This window comes from Dendrobates tinctorius, unplaced genomic scaffold (genome assembly GCF_039654945.1).
Source record: "Dendrobates tinctorius isolate UK_male_01 unplaced genomic scaffold, ASM3965494v1 ptg000154l, whole genome shotgun sequence".
Classification (NCBI taxonomy): Eukaryota; Metazoa; Chordata; class Amphibia; order Anura; family Dendrobatidae; genus Dendrobates; species Dendrobates tinctorius.
Window position 1 is genome coordinate 1,173,201 of NW_027361821.1, and position 19,635 is coordinate 1,192,835.

General features: G+C 44.9%; 1 protein-coding gene across 1 annotated transcript in view; it reads right to left on the minus strand.

The window, feature by feature from the left end:
* Positions 1-19,635, minus strand: part of LOC141050884 (vascular endothelial growth factor receptor kdr-like) — a 261,295-nt gene that overhangs the window by 208,140 nt on the left and 33,520 nt on the right. The window lies entirely within an intron of this gene.

Below are 19,635 nucleotides of genomic sequence, written 5' to 3' on the forward strand. Positions count from 1 at the left end.
CCCGTTTGCTCTGTTTTCCTCCTTGCATGCATAGATTGACTCTGGAGTGGGTGCTTTGGGCTCCTTTGCCTAAGGGGGGCTGTTTGTACAGCCTCACCTTTTTGTTGACATTTGATAATGTCACTGAGGTTTGTGCATAAAACATATATAAATGTGGCAGTACTAAAAATATTCACGATAATACATATTTCTATGTAGCAGTACCGCAGGCATTTATCATAGACATTATCAATATTAAAGTATGTAAACATTAACAGATCAAAGACAATTAGAGGAAGGGAAGCAAGGAGGTCATTCTACTTCACCCCCTTACACAAGTAAATGTAAATGTCCCTATGTAGACTGGCAGTCTGCAGCCCACTCCATGGATCTCAGAATGGGGCAATGAAATTGTAACATTTCAAAACCACCTCTGTAATAATCCATGATTCTGAGAATAGCGCAATGAAAATATAACATTTCAACACCACCTCTGTAATAATCCATGGATCTCAGAATGGCGCAATGAAAATGTAGCATTTCAACGCCACCTCTGTAATAATCCATGGATCTCAGAATGGCGCAATGAAAATGTAACATTTTAATACCACCTCTGTAATAATACATGGATCTCAGAATGGCACAATTCAATACCACCCCTGTAATGATCTCAGAATGGGGCAAAGACACCTCTGTAATAATCCATGTTAAACTCAATCTACTAGTATTTGTGATCACAGAACAGAATCACTTCTATGGTTTTGGTGAAGCGATGGCCTGGGGACCACCACAATGTGGGGAGACTACAGTACGCAAGATGAGGTGCAAACAACAAAGGGTTCATTTATTTACAGGCAAGGAATGCAGTGTTAGGCCGGGGTCACACTAGAGAGGAATACGGACGAGTGAGAGGCGTTAAAAGCACGCATTAGATAAGGACAAATTATTTTCTATGGGGCAGCTCCCAACAGCCGTATAATTCTCGTCCGTATTCTACGGTCCGTGCCAATCTCAGCATGCTGCGATTGTCAGCGTACTACGCCTATCGTAGTACAAGTCTATGGGTGCACAAAAAATACGGATTACACACGGACCACACGTGTGACTTGCGAGAAATACGCAGGTCTTTTGGCGGGTGACAGGAAATGGGCCAATCCATCATCAGGAAGCTTAGACATGCTAATTAGCTCAAAAAGTGCTCCAGACATCCAGGAAGTACGCCTCCAAGGAGTCCTGCAGCGACATGGCGCCATATTTCCTCAATGTGGAGATGCTGATTGTACTAGTGCAGGAGCGCCCAGAAATCTGGGACCAACGTGATGCCTATTGTGCCAACTGGGCAAGAAAGGAGGCGTCATGGAGGCGCATATGTTGCCAGATGTTCCACGATTTTGCTGATCGGCCACGTGAGGAGCAGCAGCAACTGAGTAAGTACAACCCAAAAACTGTTTAAAATTACCTCACATCAAAAAAGGCATTTAGAATCAGGCCCCCCCCCTCCTGTGCTTGGACTTTTTTCCTCATGATGCGGGTAGATTTTTATATGACCCATGGTTTTACACTGCCATAATTTGGCCCAGGCCACAAGCTCCTCATCCTCCTAGCCAACCAAGTTATTAAGTGTAGTTACTTGATACCTGAACTATTGTGACCCTGTGTATCTGGCCTGGATGCCCCAATTATTTATGCCACCCTGGGTAGAAAGCACACCCTAGAAGGCCACATGCCTAGGCTACTGGTAGCAAATTTGACCTAGCAAATAAGTGAAATTGAGAATATTTCCTGTCACATTGCAGTGGAAGATGTGATGAGATGCTGGCGCAGCATCCGCGACCAATACAGGCGGGAACGTCAGCAGCGGTCCAGGAGTGGTGATGCGGGCCACATTAAGAGGAAATATATCTATTAAGACCGCCTCTCCTTCCTCGCTCCAATTCTGGATCTGAGACCGTAAGTAAATACCTCATACCACATTACACAGATACTTTACAGGGCCAAAAAATGGATTTATTTTTGGCTCTGTTCTATTTCATAACAGAACTCAGTCCAACCTTACGAAGAGAGAAACTGGCTCAGTTACCGAGCCCATCACAGATCCTGGGGCTGTAGGGGAAGAGGTGGCTGGCCCATCTTCTTCCCCTCCCAGAAGCATGGGTGAAGATTCCTCTCAGGAAAACCCAGTGCCTGCACCACATACCCCACCACCATGACCTCATCCACATGCAGGACCGTCTGCTGCTGCACCATCAGCCATACAGGAGGAGCAGGGCAGCATCAGCAGCAGCCCAACTGCCCAGATCCGAGGCTCCCCACAGCCTGCTGGACCATCCCGGTGAGGAAGAAGGAGGCCCAAGATACTAGTACCAATGTTGACACAGGGGTACTGAACTATGTGGCTAGAGTCAATAATGATGATGGCGAGGAGGCATACTCACGCAGCCTCGCCCTTTATCTTCGTGCCCTTTCCCGTGAGGTGAGGCTATGTATTCAGATCCTGCTTGATGCAAGCACACACCCCAATACCCCATATGAGTTATTTGAATATCTGGAGAGGTGGCAGCTTTCCCCCAGGAATCTGATGCGCCTTAGACACCCCACACACATGCTTGCTCAAGCAGGCTCTGAGGATCCTCAAATACGTGGGCCTACACCTCACCCCCTTCCTCCACCTACCCAACCTTTCCTACAGCAGCCACATATGTCTGGCTCTAGCCAACCTCACCAATTTGGCCACGTGTTCCCACCCAGGGTTGGAGGCTGGTCCCAACCTGGTTGGAGACAACATGGCTATTTTGGTGGTATGAGACACGGGCCTATCAGCCCCAACAAGAGGCCCCTCTCCAGTATCACTCTGGCCAGTACCAACCACAATCTCAGGAGGCAGTACACTACCAACATCATGGGCAACTGTATGCCCCCACACAGGGCGATGGCCAAGTTGGCCAAAGTAGCCAGCAGCAAACTCAGGCTGGTCTTCCGCCTTCTCCTCCCCCGACCTACCAAAATTTATAATGTTGCCATTTTGGTATTGCCTAATGGTTTTGTGGTTGTTTTGTTTGTCAGAAAATGTTATTTGTACCCAATTTTCACATCTGCACAAAGGCCAATTTGGCCCATTGCCACATTTATCATATGGCAATAATATGTGTCTCAATTCTAAAAAAAAGGTGTCAGCATACTAACATACGCTTACCAATGCAATTAAACAGTCATAGAATAATAAGGGGTTTAAATATATATATTTAGACAGACATAAACCAAAAAATTATAACATAGACACAGCATGCTCTTGCCAAGAAGTTTCCCCCTCACGTGACAAAGTAATTTGTGAAAATATCATGCACTTTGAGCCCAGAGAGCGGTCTACGTTGAGGGTTGATAGGTGGTCTCGTCCTACGCACATTGTCCGACCCACGCACAACACCAGCAGAGGAGGAACAATCATGTATCCTGGTGAAGTTATGAAGAACGACACATGCTTTAATTACTTCATTTACATTTTGTTCACTCAGCTGAATGGCAAACTGGAGTACCCGCCATTTGGCACAAAGAATGCCAAAGGAACACTCCACCAGTCGCCGAGCATGTGATAGGCGCAAGTTAAAAATTCTGCGCCGGTGGTCCAGGTTGCACTGGGGTTATGGCCTCATGACATTGCGCGTTAACTGAAACGCCTCATCTGCCACAAGGACATAAGGGACTGATTCTTGAGTGGAGCCTGGTAGCTGGCGTGGTGGGGGTAGATCCAACTGGTTGGTGCGTAGCCGCCGACCCATAATGGAAGTATTGAAGACTCTAGAGTCTCCCGTCCTTCCATATGCCCCAATGTCAACAATTATAAACTTGTATTGAGGGTCAGCCAGAGCCAACAATACAACAGAAAAGTATTGCTTATAATTGAAGAATTGGGAGCCAGAGTTCGGCGGCTTACGCACCCGGATATGTTTTCCATTAAGGGCCCCAATACAATTAGGAAACTGGCATTCCTCCTCAAAGTCCCTTGAAATCCTCAACCAGTCTTCCATCCTGGGCTCGGGCATGACAAGTTGATGTAGTCTTGACCATATTTCACTACATGTCGACCTGACTATGCCAGAAATGGTAGATTTTCCAATGAGGAACTCATGGTGGAGGGCGGCATAAGACAGGCCAGTGGACAGGAAGCTGAAGAACAACAGAAATTGAACATTTTAGAATGCACAAATTAACAAAACACCAGGTACATACATACCAAATTTCATAGTGATTCAGATCTACTAACACACATATATTTGGTCGCACAATGACTACGTGATATTCAGTACATATTACACATAACATTCTGGTCTGTAAGTTTAAATACATCTGGAATAAGATGAGGGCATTAAACTTAGTCCAAAAAGCAAAAAATACATACTTTGGGCAACACATCATGAACATAGAGAATGTGGTTGTGTAGTACATACCGTAATGTGAGTAGAAGTCGCTCCTTTGCAGATATAGCTTTGCGCATCCTTGTGTCCTGAAAGGTTATCCCAGGGCGCACTGTCTCCAAGAGTAGATCAAATGTTGCAAGGCTCATGCGACAGTATTGGTAAAATTTTTCCAGATACTCCCACAGAGAAGAATAGAGGCGGTAAAAATGACCTCTTGTTAGTCGTTGTCTCAAAAGTGGATGGACCCACATGCATCTCCTCCTCCGCGGATCCACTATCACTGGGTATGGTTGACCAAAGCGGCGTGACAAAAGCCAGTTGAAGAGAACCTGCTCAGTTGTGTTGAAACTCAGACTGTCTGCCATGTTGCACATACAACACCAGCACACCTATTCAAGGCAAGGTCACAAATGGACAGAATGGAGGCAGCCACCTGTTCCTGAGCCAATAAATAGGGTGCAGGCTAATAATTTAAATAGTTTGCAGGCCTAAAAACTGTTAAATGTCCATTTTGCAAGCCTGCAAGAAAATCTCGCCATACGGATGCCATATGGATTACATACGGATTACATACGGATGCTGTCATGCACAAAATACGCGACCACAACTTGCTTACGGATAACATACGGAGCACTATTTAGGGGTCATTCATCTGTATTACGCATGTAAAATACGGACCGTATTTTGCATCGGTTAGTGTGACCCCGGCCTTAGGAAAGTGTAAACAGGGGTATGCAATGACATAAAACAATTTACAAAAGTGATATTCTCTAGCTGGGCCGTACAATTGGCACGGTGCACCAACTATTACAGATCAGTGTATTTTTCAAAAGGCAAAACAATCCAAAAAGTACAGTATGCTGCTACTCTAACTATAGCCTGACTGGCCGCTGCTACTCCGGCCGCACAGCTACCGTGCTCTGTCTATTGCAGACTATCCTAAGCCCTAAGCATGTGCGCACATGGGATTAACACTCACAGTCAAGTTGGTGTCTCAGTTCCTACCTGGGGGCCCCCTGCAGTTCTCTGCAAGATGATGCAACGTGGTCTTGTCCTTGTGTGAAGATTCCAAGCCTGTTCCTAGATATGGTGAATTCTCTCCACTGAATTCCTTCCTTGTATATCTTCGTGGCTCCTCGCAGCAACACAGGAAAGACACATTCATTATCCCCAGAAGGGTATTCACAATCCCACAAGTTCAGTCACTTACAAGCTGCACGTTTTTCTCCTCACAGAATCCAGCACGCCAGCTTCCTGCAGACTCCCAGCTCAGCACACTCACTGGAAAAACAGCTCCTCCCCTCTCATAGCTGACAGAGCAAACTAAAACCAGTCTTATTGCAGGGAGAGCCGAATGTCCCATTGCTCTAGCCAAAGGGGTTCTGTCTCTTAAAGGGGCAGTTTGTCTCTACTGTCCATAGCAATGCCACCCCCTTACATAGGGAGCTGAGATTTCTAGGTTTGTGAAATCCCAGAAAAGTAATAAGAACTCAAAACTCAAATTATTGATATGTCATAGTCATGTTTGGTTAATGTTAAAAATATGCTTTTTCCACTAGGAAGCTTCAATGGGAAAATATTACATAAATTTGAATTATAATATATATCCTAAAACCTTCTTTTCTTGAATTTAATTAGCCATCATCTTCTAACCTAACCAGAAGAAAGGTTGAGGGTGAGCATTCTGGTTAGGAACCTTTTGGATCTCTCAAGAGACACCAAGAGTCAGACCGAGGAGATGCAACCAACATTGTAAATCTCTCCGAAATTCAACAGTTCACTTGAGCAGGATCTCTTGCAGTCAAATTTAGTAACAGAGCTCTTTATTTTACCCCTATTTTTAATTTGTACTGTTTCACCTGTGTGTGTATCCTTTCTATTTCATCATTTTTGTGGTTTCTGTAAGCACTGCTCTTAAAATTAATAAGTATGTTTTTGCTGCCATAAACCTACCCACATCTTCAAAGAGAGGAAGTACAGCCTGCCTGTGTTTTCCTGTGATTGCCAAAGTGCTAGAAGGTCACTTGTTTGAGGTGTGAGACAGTGACCAGAGTTATTGTGAATGGCCGGTATGTGTTGCAGTGGTGGAAGTCCTCTGCGCTGTAAGCCTGGAATGTTTCTTTGGGACCTGTAGTTCCACGAGCCTTACTTAGTTTATGAGCGCTGGGCTAACCACATACCTCCCATCAATGGGTGTGTCTCATGAGATATAATGAGACTGTTTGGTCACATGGTCTCTGTGTTGGAAGGTCCTGGAAGAGGACAGGTTTTCTTGAAAAGCACATGGAGGAGGTCATGTGCCTGCAGAGTCCGAGACAGCTATACGAGTTGGAGAAACCTACCATCCTTCAGAGGGTCTGGAATTGACAGGTTTGAGCTTGTCGAGCATGTAATAGAATGGGTCAGTGATCCCAGTAAGGAAGCTTCCCTGGAAGTCAGGATTGACAAGAAAACAGCGTGTGGAGAGGAGCTCCTGGAAGGTAACCTCAGACAAGGGGGTTATAGGAAAGGCAGACAGGTTTTTCTGCTAATGGAACAGACTGGTGGTCATAACATGTTTCGCTGAGGTAATGAAATGGACTGTACTTTATGCGGTTTTATGCTGTCTATATAAACCAAATGGACTGTTTGTGGAAAATCGTTCCTGTGGCCTTAAACCCACTGCCAAGTGAGTGTTCACCAAACATTCAGTGAGCGCTATCTCACATATGGTGCTACACTGGGTGCAACTGTCCAGGGAGTACATATGGGAATTGCAGCAGCGGTTTGCGGTGGATCGGCGGGTCCACAAAGATTAAAGTGGTTGCGGTGGAACGGAGGGCACACGAAGATTGAAGTGGTTTGAGGTGGATCGGCGGGTCCACGAAGATTAAAGTGGTTTGCGGTGGATCGGTGGGTCCACGAAGATTGCGGGTTTTTTTAGACAGCTTGCAGTGGATCGGCGGGTCCATGAAGTTTTGTGGAGAACCAGTGGCTGCATCAGGAGCTGTAGCAGTACCAGCAGGAGCTGGTGGGATGTCGCAAGAGGACATTGGTGGACCAGGTCATACAAACCCTTAAAGGACCAGTGCAAGCCCAGAGAGATATCAGTGTACTGTGCAAACTGGGGCCTGAGAGTGCCATGGAGAGTGACCCAAAAAGGGATGGTTGCCCAAAAGGTGGTGGAGTCCAAAAAGGGAGCGGAGTATCCCAAGGCAAAAGGGGCGGCAGTTGTGCCATTGGACTGTAGCCGGGAACAGCGAGGTTCATGCTATGCAGGTCTACTTAATAGTGTGGATTGCTTGGCCAATGAGACATCATGACTGTGTCCCATCTGGCTGGATGGAGAAAGTGTGATGGGACTGATAGACCTGGGGAGTGGAGTGTCCTTACTAAGGGCCCCTCCTGAATGCTCTATGTCGCCTGGGACGAAGGCAGAAGTAAATGACATATGTGAGGACAGTAAAGGACTTCTGATAGCCTGCCTCTACATTGTTGCAGCTGAAGTTTCCACATACCATGAGGTGGGTGCAGTCCCGGACTTGCGGTATCCTATGGTAATAGGTCACCGCTTGGAAGTACTGTGAGACTGGTGGATAAAGGGAGAGGTGTTTGCAGAATTAATGTGTATGAGATGTAATAATGAGGAGAATGCGCCCCCTAGAGTAAACAGTCCAAAGTTAGGCGTGACCAAGGGAAATGGCAGACGGGCTCAACTTAGCGACATGACGGTGAAAGCAATATAAGAAATTGTGACCGTTAGAAGTGGGCTAGCTCGAGAGAAGGGGTCTGTCACTAGATTGAGTGACAGTGACTCCAATATGGCCTGTCTCTCTCTGAGAGTGGAGAGACAGTGCAGTTATCGGGATCTGAGTAAGGAGGGCAAGTACTCCTGTCGCCGGAAACGTAGGGATTGCAAAGAGGTTGAACAAGTTACATCCTTTGAATATACGAATAAAGAAAAGGCAGTGTCTTGTGCTTTTGTTCACTATGTGGATTCTCTTTCAGACTCTAGGTTGGAGTCTGATGGTCGGTCGGTAGAGGGCGCTATAGGTGAAGGAATCGTGGAGAGTGCTGGTGGAGTGAGAATCCACGAAGGTCAAGGAGAACAGACCTGTCAAAGACCCACATCTGCTGTGGCAGAAAAGAGCGAGATGGCTGAATATGGTGAAGGCTCCAGAGAAACTGATGCTGAGGAGCTGGAGTACTCTGAAGTTCCAGAGAATCATGGTAGCTAAGGGTGACATGACAGGGCCTCAAGAGAGGGTCAAAGTTGTCATTGTAGAGCCACAAGAGGAGGCCAAAGTAGTGGAAGCTGCTGAAGAGGTGACCTTGTTACCAGATGACTCATCAGACACCATCTGAGGATGGTGGAGCAGAGAGAACTCGGAAGGGTAAGAAAGAAGGGGGTCAAGACAACCCCAGTGGAAATCTAATTAAGGTGATGAAGTTGGTCATGGAGACCATGATAGAGCAACAGAAGCAAGAAGAATTCCAGAGACAAGCGGCTGAAAGCAGAATAGGTGAGCTGGAGAAAGAGGTGTCTAGGCACAGAGGTCACCTGGCAGAGTGCCAGTTTATGAGTAAGGTAGCTTTGGAGAAGATAGAGTGACAGGTGTCTATCTTGGCCAAACATGTGGAAGCAGGTGACATTCAGAGCAAGATGGCTTTGAAAGCTGAAAAAGATGGTTGTCTTATGACAGCAAGAGAGAAAAGAGACGTATCTGTTTACATGCTTGATAGAGGTACCTGAAGACCTGAGAGAGGCATGTGCCGAGGAGTCTATGCATGAAGAATTTAAGAAGGCTGTTGGGGCATGTAAGGTGTACTGGACCCCGGAAACTAAACAGTTAGTGATACTCTCCACAAGTGATGTCACAGCAAAGAGAGTAGCTATCCTGAGTGACATGCACTTGAGTTGTGAGCGTACGAAGTGGATGATCCAATTGAGGTATCAAGGCACTGCTAGGTGGCTGGAGCATACAAGGAAGGCTTGGAATCTTCTGGGAGATGTAATACAGGTGCCTACTCCTACGGTGAGAAAAGTCATTGGAAGAAATGCTTGAGCCATGCAAGATATGGTGGATAAGTCTGGAGTGGTGAGCTTAAGAATTCCAGGTGACCATGAAGACCAGATACCCAGGGAAAAGGGTATGGTTCCATTCTTCATTGTGGTACAATGGAGAGTCTTAGAGATGTACGGACACTGCTGGAGTATCGGGTGGCGTATCTAAGAGAGGTAAAGCAGTTAAGGCTTGAAACACTGCACCTTACAGGACTGCTATGCCAAATCAGTGGAAGATGGCGGCCGCCTTCAACCCATGGAACAGGGAAAAGAAGGGGCCCTCCAAATAATGGAATTGCCATAGCGGAGGCTAGAGCCAAAAAAAGAGAGAATTGGTGTGACTTTTCTCTAATTAGGAAAGGCAATAGAGAAGTTCGCCAGCAGAGTGACAGCCATAGACATCCAGCAAGAAGAGGCCTTGGCAGTTCAGCAAGACAAGGATGCCGAGAAGCTAGAGATGGCAAATCTACTATCAGTACAAGGCTGAGGGACCTAGGCAGTAGCCCCTCTAGAGTACTAGATAGCTCAGTGTCAGACCAGACAGTAAGCTTGACTGTAAGTGAGTCTCACTGCCACACAAACCATTGGAGGCGGTCATGGAGAGAGAGGTCTGGTAAAGAGGTGTACTTGAGAGATGTGGTGACTAAAAAGGGTCTGGTGACATGGACAGACTGTGACTCAAGGGCTGAAGCCCAAGGCCAAACCAGTAGTTATGGGTGCAAGGGAATTGTGCCTACATACTAACCGCTGGGAGCGGGGGAAGCCTAACAAAGTTATTACTCTAAAAGTAAAACGTGTGGTGACAAAGTCTCTGTGCATTGTTCACAGAGAGGAATTTAGTGACAGTGATGGATTATGTTTCAGGAGCTGACGCTCAAAAACGACTGAAAAGGCCCTCACGACTGGTAAGGCAAGGTAACATGGGTGCCCTGTCTTGGGCCCCTGGTTTATGACAGGTGTTTAACCCCATAAGATTGAACAGAGGGGGAATGTGTGAGACAGTGACCGGCGCTATTGTGAATGGTTGGTATGTGTTGTAGGGGCAGAGGTTTTCTGCGCTGTAAGCCTGGAATGTTTCTCTGGGACTTGTAGTTCCACGAGTCTTGCTTAGTTTATGAGGGCTGGGCTAACCACATACCTCCCATCAATGGGTGTGTCTCATGAGATATAATGAGACTGTTGTTTGGGCACATGGTCTCTGTGTTGGAAGGTACTGGAAGAGGACAGGTTTTCCTGGAAAGCACATGGAGGAGGTCATGTGAATGCAGAGTCCGGGACAGCTATATGAGTTGGGGAAAGCTACCGTCCTTCAGAGGGTCTGGATTTGACAGGTTTCAGCTTGTTGAGTAAGTCATAGAAAGGGTCAGAGATCCCAGTAAGGCAGCTTTCCTGGAAGTCAGAACTGACAAGAAATCAGCATGTGGAGCGGAGCTCCTGTAAGGTAACCTCGGACAAGGGGGTTTTATGCTGTGTCTAAATAAACTGAAAGGACTGTTTAAGTGGAAAATCGTTCCTGTGTGCCTTAAACCTGCTGTCAAGTGAGCATTTCCCAACACACTCAGTGAGCGCTATCTCACAGAGGCTAGAGCCAGGTATGCAGATTTACTGGTACGTTACTCAGTGTAGGCGTCTAACTGGCCTAACAAAACTGCGAGTGGTGGTAGCAAAAAGTTTGATGTGGATGTGAATTTGGGCTGCGTTTAGCTCATTTATAGCCTATTGAAATAGGTAAGTAGACAAGTGAGTGTGAGTAGTGGAGCTCCCCTTGCAGTCACAATCGAGTCATGCGTGCAGCAAGTGAGCCGATAATGAAGAGTAACTAAACTTTATTAAGGCTTTCTATGAAGAACAGGCTTTTTACAAAACTCAGATGGCATTATTACTCGAACGAGGATCTTATCGCAATCCTCGGACTGGCCAAAGATTCTCCTGATCTGAGCATGACAGCTGCATAAAAATACATGCTGGCACACTCAGGTGAGGAGAGCTGATGGTCAGTCCGAGGATTGCGATGCAATCCTTGTGTGAGTAATATGGTCATCTGACGGCGCCCTTAATCTAATGTGTATATCTATCTTTATTGAAGATATCCAAAATGCTCCTAAAGTCTACCTTAGTTTAATATCTAATATATAAAGCTCAATGTGGGTGTGTATGTATGTATGTCAGGGATTGGCATCCGCACCGTCGCAGCTGCAGCCACAAAATTTTGCAAAGTCACACGTCTGGACCCCGAGAGCGTCATAGGCTATGTTGTGAGGCAAAACTTTAACCCCGTGCATTCCAATTCACCAATTTTGCCCATATCTACATAATGGGGAAAAAGTGTATGTATGTATTGGCATATGCATCGTCGCAGCTACAGTCACAAAATTTTGCAAAGTTACACGTCTGGACCCCGAGAGTGTCATAGGCTATGTTGTGAGGCAAAATTTTAACCCCGTGCGTTCCAATTCACCAAACAATTTTGCCCATATCTACATAATGGGGGAAAAGTGTATGTATGTATTGGCATCTGCACCGTCGTAGCTACAGCCACAAAATTTTGCAAAGTCATACGTCTGGACCCCGAGAGCGTCATAGGCTATGTTGTGAGGCAAAATTTTAACCCCGCGCGTTCCAATTTGCCAAACAATTTTGCCCATATCTACATAATGGGGAAAAAGTGTATGTATGTATTGGCATCTGCACCGTCGTAGCTACAGCCACAAAATTTTGCAAAGTCACACGTCTGGACCTCGAGAGTGTCATAGGCTATGTTGTGAGGCGAAATTTTAACCCCACGTGTTCCAATTCACCAAACAATTTTGCTTCTATCTACATAATGGGGAAAAAGAGAAAGGAAAAGTATGCACATTGGAGAAAAAAGGTTTTAGTTCAGCTCACCCCTTATTGATGCTGCAGCAAGGTCCGAGCAAGGGCACGTCTCCACTTGGATGTCTTGGAATACTTCATAGAAAAAGGAAAGTCCAGCTCAAGGAGTAAAATCCAGAATTTTCTTTATTTATTTCATTAAAATGCAAGCATGGCTGCTATAGTCATCATTGCGGTTTTTACCCTCGAAAAGCGTACAGAACCTCATGGGCACTCTCTGTGCGGCTATCCCATGTCAGGGTAAAAACCGCAATGATGACTATAGCAGCCATGCTTGTATTTTAATGAAATAAATAAAGAAAATTCTGGATTTTACTCCTTGAGCTGGACTTTGCTTTTTCTGTGATGAAAGGAAAAGTGTTGGAGGCAAATTGACAGCTGCCAGATGTGAACAAAGGGGACTTAAAGAATGAGAGTGATGGCGCCAAAGAGTATATACCGTACAGTTGCTAAGGTGGGGCCCTGACATGGGATACTCACCACACACGGGGATATGAACACACACACAAAATGCGCCACACACTACAACGTGCTTCAACACGTATACCACCCTCAGCACACATTTCACCACACATACACCAACCTCGCCACATAAAAGTCAAAACACAAAAGTCACCACTCAAAACTCGCCACGCTGTCCCAGAGCTGTTTAAAAGATGAAAAATGAGCTGTAATTGGTTGCTATCAGCAACAGTTTTCTTTGCAGGCAGTTGTGGTAACTGAGGCCTATTATTCTTATTATTTCTATGGTGTTATCGTCCTTCTGTAAAGCTGGAAATAACACAATTTATTACCGTGCCAACACAGACCACCCTCTGACACAGACTGCAGGGGGAGCCCAGTATCACACAGGATAGGATTAGATTCACGGCTCAGCAGTCAGTATCACACAGGATAGGATTAGATACACAGCTCAGCAGTCAGTATCACACAGGAGAGGATTAGACACATGGCTCAGCAGGCAGTATCACACAGGATAGGATTAGATACACAGCTCAGCACACAGTATCACACAGGATAGTATTAGATACACGGCTCAGCTGACAGTATCACACAGAATAGGATTAGATACACGGCTCAGCTGACAGTATCACACAGAATAGGATTAGATACACGGCTCAGCTGACAGTATCACACAGAATAGGATTAGATACACGGCTCAGCAGTCAGTATCACACAGGATAGGATTCGATGCACGGTTTTTATGTGCAATATAATCATTACAATTTGTTATAACTAACCACAGTTGGTTACTATGCCCAGGCAATGCCGGGCTCTTCAGCTAGTAATAAATAATAATAATCTTTATATAGCGCTAACATATTCCGCAGCACTTTACAATTTGCACACATTATCATCACTGTCCACAATGGGGCTCACAATCTAGATTCCCTATCAGTATGTCTTTGGAATGTGGTAGGAAACCCACGCAAACACGGGGAGAACATACAAACTCCTTGCAGATGTTGCCCTTGGTGGGATTTGAACCCAGGACCCCGGTGCTGCAAGGCTGCAGTGCTAACCACTGAGCCACCGTATGTACTTTTACATACATTATCAATACTTAAAATTTATTTGCCTCTAGGAAGAGAGTAAAAAAGTTGAAATTTACTGCAATACTTCAATAATATCATTGCATGAAGAATTTGTGGCACGAATGAATAGTGCTGCATATATTTCTTTGAAATGCCACATGTCCCTGACATTGTTTAGGAGTATAGTAGAATTGTGGTTCTCATTAAATTTTGTGTACTGTCCCATCCTCAAAATTGTAAAGGATTCAATCAAGGTTAATATTTAATCAATGATTACTTTAAAATTGAAATTAACCAATATGTACGGTACTTATAACCCTAAATATCAGATCCATTTTAAGATTAGAAGGACATTGGAACTAATATTTTCCTTTATGACTTTGGCCTGTTTTCACGTAACAACATGTATAGAAGTCAATGTGTTCCTGTAGTTGATGACATGGAGAAAGTACAGACCTGGAAGCAGATTTATTAGAAGTGATCTAATAAATGACCAAAGTACCCTGTTAGACAGCATTAAGATCAGATGTTGGGAGGAACATACATGCCATACATTCCTTGTAGAATATAGCAGGTCAGATTGGAGGTCTGGGCAGTTATTGACCAGAATGAGGAGTGTCATCCAAACTCCTCAACATTCGGAAGGGTGTACATTAAAGTAACATTAAACCTGCCAGTCAGAAGATTGAACGTGAGGAAATGACCAATTATGTATCCCAGGGGCACATTTTCGGGCCAATGTTTTTAAAAGCCAGATTACAATGCAAATAAATTCTGAAGGATAATCCCATTCCAGATCTGTTCAACAGACCAGACTTCTCCATCAGAGACTTCAAAAGAGTCAATATATGGCCATTTTGACCTCAGCCTTTACTTTATGCTCTGCTAATCAATCAAGTGGAAAAAAAAAAGATGATAACAAACATACATGGCCAAAATGAAAAAAGTACAAGAGACAGTGTTTTACAGCTGAAAAAAAGCATCAAAACACATGGACATGTTCAGTCAGAGTCCTCGACGTACGTTGCTAAACACTGTGCCTCACCGTAGGCAATGACTACAGACTGGGAACATTGAAATGATCCTGGCAATTATTCATTGTTCAGACAAATAACCGGTAGACAATACAATTTCTGGAAAATACTTAGAGCAGTGCAATCGAGAATCAGTAAGTCCGTGAATGCATTAAAGTCATCCGTCAAGTATCTTCTTCATTTTTTGGTCGGTGACTCATTGGTTTTTGAACCTGGAACTTAAAAGAATTTTGCTTTGGTGAAACAAATCTACAAAATGTCCTTAGTGCTAGGTTCTCGTACATTGCAAAAAGTGAAATATGCAGCATAAATGTAGATATAGTGGGTTTCAGGGTGTCTTCCACAAGAAAATCTGCAATGGAAAATCAACAGCAATTACACTATATGGGAAACAAAACTAACGGATTAGTTCACATGCTACAGAATTTATTGCAGAGAGTTCTGCAACTCTCCCATTTATCTGACTCAACGCCATTCAAATTTCAGCATTAATATAAAACCTGCAGCATGAGAATTCACCCTAAAGCCCCCATACATATTAGACTATAGTCAGACCAACCCACCAATATTAGCAGGAAGACCAATAATTTAATGTATATCGGGGCCCGGACTCTACCAAGACAGATAAATTTGGGGGAGAGAAAATTTTGGCCTGTTAAATTTCAATGGTTGATCCTTTTCTTCAGCCCGGAGAAAAGTCGGTGGTAAGGGAGGATGGCGTCAGCTACCTCATAGAAAGCAGAGGAGCGATTGGCTGACCTGACCATTCCTGTGTATGTGGAAGTTGGGAGAGGTAGCTAATTACTCAGCCAACAGCTATCTTTTGTGAATGGGGACGTTATCGGGAATCTGACAGCTGATACATGTTACCCGATCCACAAGCAGCATGTATCAGACGGTGGCTGTATGATTTCAGCCATGTTTGTTTAACTTTGAAATGCTGCAGCCCAAGGAAGACTAGTCGGATAGGCATGTCCCCAGTGGCTTCTCCCTACCCATTGCCCTGGAATGACATTCCTGTCCCTGCGTACTTGTACAGATCTGCAAGAGCTTGTTCCCTGGTGGCTATTAAGCTATGTTTTTCTCAGAAACGGTGCAGCCTTTCACAATTAAACATACGTGGCTGAACTCATACAGCCACGGTCTGATACATGTTGCTCCTGGATCGGGTAGCATGTATAGGCTGTCAGGTTCCCTTTAAAGGCTGCTTTTGCACAGTGGCATTTTCAATTTGCTCCATTTAGTGGCATTTTGGTGGGCTTCTAGGGTCACATTGGCAATATCTAAACATACAGCATGCCCTGGGTATGGTGTTTTTTATTTCCCTTAGGACCACTATAGAAATGTCTGAGCAGACGTATCCACTTCAGACAGCTGATTGGCAAAGGCCAAGAGTCAGACATCTACCAACCTGATATTGATGGCCTGCTCTAGTAACAATTAACAAGTGACAGTAACCATTACACCTTCTCTGCCACTAACGTAATGAGAAAAATAAAACTGTGAAAATGGATTGGTCTGTTGTGGTTTGTGCTGAGAAGTGATGACTTTACCCGTGATGTCAATTAATTCTTCATATCTAAGGTCAATTACAGCAGAAGCAGTAATTTCTTCACAGCTTCAGGCTGGACAGGCATCTAATAGTGTTACTTTCATCTACTAGTCTCCTCTACACAAGGATTTACGAGAAATCCAGTCAAAATCACAATAAAACGAGAGCACCGGTGAGAAGGAGCCGCTTCTTGCAGCTTGGATGGGTAAGCTGTGTGATGACTTTTTTTCTTCCGGCTACAAAGTTAATGACTCCGTGACCATACTCTTGAATCTGGAAGCTGGACAGTATTCCAAGAAAACCTGTCCAAGCCAAGATATGATGTGCTCCAGTTTATAAGAGACAAAGCAGCTAAGTGAAGGCAGAATCTTTCCATCATGTTAATATGGTGTCATAAAGAATGAAACAAAATGTACTTCCAGACCTGCGCTGGCAGAATGCGGATTCTCTTGTTTTTACTTTCATCACTCTTTATTTCTTCCAATACAAATTGCTACTCGATCACTCTGTCTGTTCCTGAACACGATACATGATACGCTATAGTGATATGACTTATTTACTGCCCAGTAGATCACAGTGTACATTTCTGCTGCCCGCTGTTCTTAGAAATTCTTTTACTACTGTTTCATTGGCTACGTCACCTATGGAGTAAGGCAATCGTATAAAAATGGGATCTATGAAAACTAATCTATATATGTAAAAATGAGTGTATGCATGTATGTATGTTTGTGTACCAAGCCGCGCCCACTCCACATAGCTACACTCACTCCACACACAAAGCCCCATATAATAAATATCTAATATATACATATATATGTAATAAATATCTAATCTAATATATTATATATAAAATAAATATCTAATATATCTATTTCATAGGCACTTGTTCTTGACAACAACAGATTACACTGCCTGTGTTACCCATAGCAACCAATCACTAAGCATCTTTCATTTCAGCAAAGCTGTTTGAAAGATAAAAGCTGAGCTGTTATTGGTTGCTATGAGCAACAGTTTTCCGGCTCCACAACACCTCAGCATACACTGAATGGGTGGGAGAAATCTAGCATCCCCGGAAACATAAGCTCCCAGCCATTGTCTACACCTCAGAAAGGAGCAGAGAGCACATAAATTAATCACCCCCTCCTCTATTACTGCCGCGCTCTATTGTTACCGGTGCAGAAAAACGCATCATCAGCGGCCACACACAGAGCCACACATAGAGCCACACTGCCAGGTTACGTAACAACACATCTCCAGGAACTTCCTGCTGAGCGCCACCCGGCTTGGGACTATGGGATGGAGGATATGTATGATGGATATATGGGCACGGGACTATGGGATGGAGGATAAGTATGATGGGTATATGGGTATGGAACTATGGGATAGAGGATGTGTGATGGTACATGGGCACTGGACTATGGGATAGAAGATGTGTGATGGGTATATGGACACTGGACACGGGACTATGGGATGGAGGATATATATGATGGGCATATGGGCACGGGGTTATGGGATGGAGGATATGTGTGACGGGTATATGGGTACGGGACTATGGGATAGAGGATATGTGATGGGTATATGGGCACTGAACTATGTGATAGAGAATGTGTGATGGGTATATGGGCACGGGACTATGAGATGGAGGATATGCATGATGGGTATATGGGCACGGGGCTATGAGATGGAGGATATCTAAGATGGGTATATGGGCACGGGACTATGGGATGGAGGAAATGTATGATGGGTATATGGGCACGGGACTATGGGATAGAGGATGTGTGTTGGGTATATGGGTATCATGCAAAACAGAAGCCGCGGAGACACCATCACGTGTTTCTCAACGCAAGCAATGACCAGCCAGGTCTTTCCCCGGGAAGGAACAACCACGGGAAGGGCAGTCTCCAATGAAGGAAACCACCTATGCCAAAACATGGTATCCATCCACAGACAGCTGTTTCGGGGTATTGCCCCTCATCCACACTGATGTCTCCGCGGCTTCTGTTTTGCATGTTTTGCATATTTCCCATAAGGGATGGGGGCAGTGCTCTAGAATCACTGCATTGAGAAACACTTGATGGTGTCTCCGCAGTGTTGGATGTTGATCTCCATGAGTTCATTCATCCTCATTTTCACAGTCTTTTACTAGGCATTGCTCCTACCAGCCAGTTTCCTACTCCACACTGATGAGGGGCAATACCCCGAAACAGCTGTCTGTGGATGGATACCATGTTTTGGCATAGGTGGTTTCCTTCATTGGAGACTGCCCTTCCCGTGGTTGTTCCTTCCCGGGGAAAGACCTGGCCGGTCATTGCTTGCGTTGATAAACACGTGATGGTGTCTCCGCGGCTTCTGTTTTGCATGTTTTGCATATTTCCCATAAGGGATGGGGGCAGTGCTCTAGAATCACTGCGTTGAGAAACACGTGATGGTGTCTCCGCAGTGTTGGATGTTGATCTCCATGAGTTCATTCATCCTCATTTTCACAGTCTTTTACTAGGCATTGCTCCTACCAGCCAGTTTCCTACTCCACACTGATGAGGGGCAATACCCCGAAACAGCTGTCTGTGGATGGATACCATGTTTTGGCATAGGTGGTTTGCTTCATTGGAGACTGCCCTTCCCGTGGTTGTTCCTTCTCGGGGAAAGACCTGGCTGGTCATTGCTTTTGTTGAGAAACACGTGATGGTGTCTCCGCAGCTTCTGTTTTGCATGTTTTACATATTTCCCATAAGGGATGGGGGCAGTGCTCTAGAATCACTGCGTTGAGAAACACGTGATGGTGTCTCTGCAGTGTTGGATGTTGATCTCCATGAGTTCATTCATCCTCCTCTTCATAGTCTTTTAACTAGGCATTGCTCCTACCAGCCAGTTTCCTACTCCACACTGATGAGGGGCAATACCCCGAAACAGCTGTATGTGGATGGATACCATGTTTTGGCATAGGTGGTTTCCTTCATTGGAGACTGCCCTTCCCGTGGTTGTTCCTTCCCGGGCAAAGACCTGGCCGGTCATTGCTTGCGTTGAGAAACACGTGATGGTGTCTCCGCGGCTTCTGTTTTGCATGTTTTACATATTTCCCATAAGGGATGGGGGCAGTGCTCTAGAATCACTGCGTTGAGAAACACGTGATGGTGTCTCCGCAGTGTTGGATGTTGATCTCCATGAGTTCATTCATCCTCCTCTTCATAGTCTTTTTACTAGG